This window comes from Triticum aestivum, chromosome 7B (assembly GCF_018294505.1).
Source record: "Triticum aestivum cultivar Chinese Spring chromosome 7B, IWGSC CS RefSeq v2.1, whole genome shotgun sequence".
Taxonomy (NCBI): Eukaryota; Viridiplantae; Streptophyta; class Magnoliopsida; order Poales; family Poaceae; genus Triticum; species Triticum aestivum.
The window spans coordinates 390,589,935-390,594,423 of NC_057813.1; positions in this window are offsets into that span (position 1 = coordinate 390,589,935).

Here is a 4,489-nt window from a genome sequence, read left to right on the forward strand (position 1 = left end):
TAGACAAGCATTGGCCCGGGGGGGCTAAAATAAAGATGACCCTCGAGAGGGCGACTCCCAAGGGAAAAGGTAGGTGGTGGTGATACAAATGGTAAAACCAATGTTGGGCCTTGCTGGAGGAGTTTTATTCAAAGCGAACTGTCAAGGGGGTCCCATAAATCACCCAACCGCGTAAGGAACGCAAAATCCGGGAACATAACCCCGGTATGACGGAAACTAGGGCGGGAAGAGTGGAACAAAACACCAGGCATAAGGCCGAGTCTTCCACCCTTTACCAAGTATATAGATGCATTAATAATATAAGAGATATTGTGATATCCCAACATAATCCTGTCCACCAAGGAGCAATCTTCAACTTCACCTGCAACTAGCAACGCTATAAGAGGGCTGAGCAAAGCGGTAACATAGCCAAGCAATGGTTTGCTAGGAAGGGTGTCAAAGGTTAGAGGTTCATGGCAATTTGGGAGGCTTGATGAGCAAAAGATAGGTAACGCAGCATAGCGATAGAAAGAAGCAACTAGCATAGCAATGATAGTAGTGAGATCCAGGGTAGCGGTCATCTTGCCTGAAATCCCGCTAGGAAGAAGAAGAGTCCATGAAGAAGACGAACGAATGAAGCCACGAAGACGAACCAAGCGTAGACGAACGAATCCTCACGATCGCAACGAAACAGGAACTATCGAAAAGAAGCACACAACATGGTAAACACACCACACATGAACATGACATGATGCACAACCAAGAATGATGCATGACAAGGCTACATGAAGCTACTCATGGCAAGGCACGATGCAAACAAGAGCAACACATCAAAGCAAGTTTAAATGAGGCCGGAAACAACATATAACAATTCCGGTAAGTCCTCATATGCAAATTTCGAAATTGGTCCAGATCTGAATAAACCTTATGTTCAAGTTGTTAAACAGCAAGTTAAGATACACCAAGATGATCTACACGAGATTCTAGTCAAGTTACATATAAAGTTCATTTAGTTCGGAGCTACGGCCTAGAAGATATGAGCAAAACAAGTTAAACATGGCATTGATGCAAAATGCATACAAACATCAAGCAAACACCTCAAAACAAGGATGCAACATGATAATATGAAGCTACATGCAAAAAAAAGCAAGTTCCATATAGAGCACACTCAAAACGGAGCAACGGTGCAACACATACACTCTATACAAGTTATGACAACAATTTGTCCAAAACAACAACTAGGCATATTGCAAGCATCAAAACAACATGCTACAGCATCTCAACGTAATAACAAAAGGCATGGGCATGAAGTACAAGTAAAGCATAACAAAACATGAACACTAAGCTATCTCCAGAAATCACTAGAACATGCTCAAACACACATGGCAAGATTGCAAATAAGAACAGTTTCAGACTTATCAGGAAATAACATCAGGTTGCAATGTTTAAAGCTATCAAACAACATGTTACAGGAACTTATCATGGCAAACAAAGGCATGGCATGAATCTACTAGATGCATAGAACAAAAGTCCCTTACTGACCATGAGCCAAAAAGGATCAGAAAATATGATGGCACCCATGTAAACATAGCAAGTTATAATACAGATTCATACATGACAGGAACAACAATAAGTAGGCATGCTGGTGAGCTTGTACCACTCACCACAGAGCAATAAATGGCAATGCAAGGCAACCAACAGTAATAAGGTATGTTTGTGAAGCTAAGCATGGCAAGAGCAAGGTCATATGGTACATGGATCACTAGTAAATCACATGGCAAAACTGAACTTCATGTTAACAGGCTGACAACAACATCATTTAGCAAGTTTGGAGCAAGATATGAACAATCTACAGCAAGCTATAAATGCAACCAGGGGCATGGATGGATAGATCATAACCATATGTACAAAACATCCTTACTGAAGTATCTCAAAATAAGCATGGATCTCTCTGTAGCATCAAGTTTACATGGCATAAAAATAACAGCAGAACAGGGACTGAAATCAGCAACATCACGATGCCTAGTTTACATGCTTGTGCTAGTCACCACATTGATCACAAAAATACATGGCATACACCTCTAGAAAGATGGCATCGCATAGATCAAAACACATGTAGACATCAACCTCATAGGATGCACAGATCAAACATGGGAAAAATGACAAATGAGCATGTTATAACAGTTTCAGCAGATTAACATCAACATGCACTCTTGCAACGATGATTCGGGCATCAAGATGAACTCAACTGAAAATGATGCAATGCAATGAAATGAAGTGCTCGTCGAGACGAACAATTTAACATATTACACGCACGAAACGGAGCAGTATGCAGCATGTTATGATGCGATGAATAGAGCAATATATTACTGACAGAAAAGTGACTTAGTGGATTTCGGGGGAGAAAGAAGTCAACCCTAGGTTTTTTGGATCTGGATCCGAGGCACGTGGATCGAGGCAGGCCGGGCTCGCCGGAGAGCTCGCCGAAGACGGGCGGTGCGGCGGCCGGAGTGGATGGGGGAGGCGGAGGTCCGGCGGGGACGAGGTGAGGCGGCGGAGGCGGGCTCCGACGTGCGCGGGAGCTCGCAGGCGCGGGCGGCGGCGCGTGAAGCTCTGGCGGCGGCCGGAGCACGCGGCGGCGGGGTCGGGCGTTGCATGGCGGCGGGGCGGCGCGGGGCGCCATGGCGGCGGGCGCCGGCGGCCGTGGAGCGCACCGGCGGCGGCGTGCGGGCGCGGGGCGCAGGGCGCGCGGTCGGCGGCGATGGGTCGAGCGGGCCCGTTGCGGGCGCGCCGGGCCGCGGCGACGGGTGGCGGCAGAGGTGCCACATGGCGGTCCCGGATTCGTCGGGCGGCGGCGGCGGACGCGTCCGGCGCCGGGCGGACGTGTCCGACGCGCGGAGGAAGATGGGGGCTAGGGTTTGCACCGGGATTTTCGGGGGGAGAGGCATATATATAGATTCTAGGAGCTAGGAGAGTCCAAATGAGGAGCGGTTTTCGGCCACGCGATCATGATCGAACGGCAGAGAGCATGGAGGGGGTTTAGATTGGTTTTGGGCCACTTTGGAAGGGGTGTTGGGCTGCACACGAAAGAGGCCTTTGCGGTTACCAGGTTAACCCTTGGAGTATCAAACAACCTCCAAATGGCACGAAACTTGACAGGCGGTCTACCGGTGCTATACCAAGGCCGCTTGGCAAACCTCGGGCCATTCCGAGAACGTTTAACACCCGCTCACAACAGGAGACAAAAAAAGAATGCCGGAGGGCATAGGAGCGCCGGATTGCAAAACGGACAACGGGGAAAATGCTCGGATGCATGAGACGAACACGTATGCAAAATGAGATTCACATGACGACATGATAAAATGCAACACGCAAGAAAATGACATGGCAACGACGACGAATAACTGGCGGACACCTGGCGCATCGAATCCGGGGCGTTACAACACTCCTCCACTAACAAGAGATCTCGTCCCGAGATCTTAGGACCGAGATGGAAGGGAAAAGGGATGAGGTGAAACAATAACTCATAGAGAAGAAGCAAAGAATCGATAGCACTCGAGAATAAGAGAGGAACGACGAGAATGACAAGAATCAAATGCTCATGGAATTAGATAGACTATGAAACCACTCTGGTTAAAACGAGATAAGAAACGAATAAGACTGAAAGGATTTAGGCAGCACTCCGGCTGAAACATGGAGGAATAGGTCATGAACTTCACAAGATGGGATGGCACTTGATGAGATGAACAATGCAAATCCTCTAGAGGAATTGAAAGAATTGAATGAAAAGAACAGAGAAGAAAATGACAACTTGTGCCACGAATGAAATAGAAAGCATCTTACGAAGGAAGGTTTAAACAGAGTTGTTGAGAAAATCAACAACGAAAAGAATAAGCTTGTTGTGGACTTATGGAAAACATCTCAAAATTATGAGGTGATAACCGACCACAAACAGAAATGATTGGATCGCTTAGAAGAACGAAGAAATGCAAAACTCCACTTCAAAAGAATACATAGAATTAATTGCACTTCGAGACGCAAGAAGAAAAGATACTTGAACTCCTCCAAATACTCTTGATGAAACACTTGAAGAATGAATTAAATCGTGAAGAACCACCATGAAGAACTCCGGTAACAAAAGAATGACGAGATAAAATTGAAGGATGAAAGAATAAGATTAAAGCCTTGCGATGACTCCGATGGGGGTTCCGAGGAGATGGCCAAGGAAACTTTGAACTCCGGGAAAGAAAAGATGAAACACTTGGAACTAGAATTTATTCATCACGAACAAACTCCGAATAAAAAGGGATTACTCACTTGGATGAAATAAGAGTAAGATTTATTGTATGCTTATCCTTCATCAAATTAAATTGATGACAAGCAATGGATTTTGCATACTACTTATTCTTCTTCAAAAGGATTGAGAAGGGATAGCACAAAACTTGAGAAGGTCTTCATGAACCACCGGTAGGATTGAAAGAACGAATGGATTGAAATGATAATCAAGGAA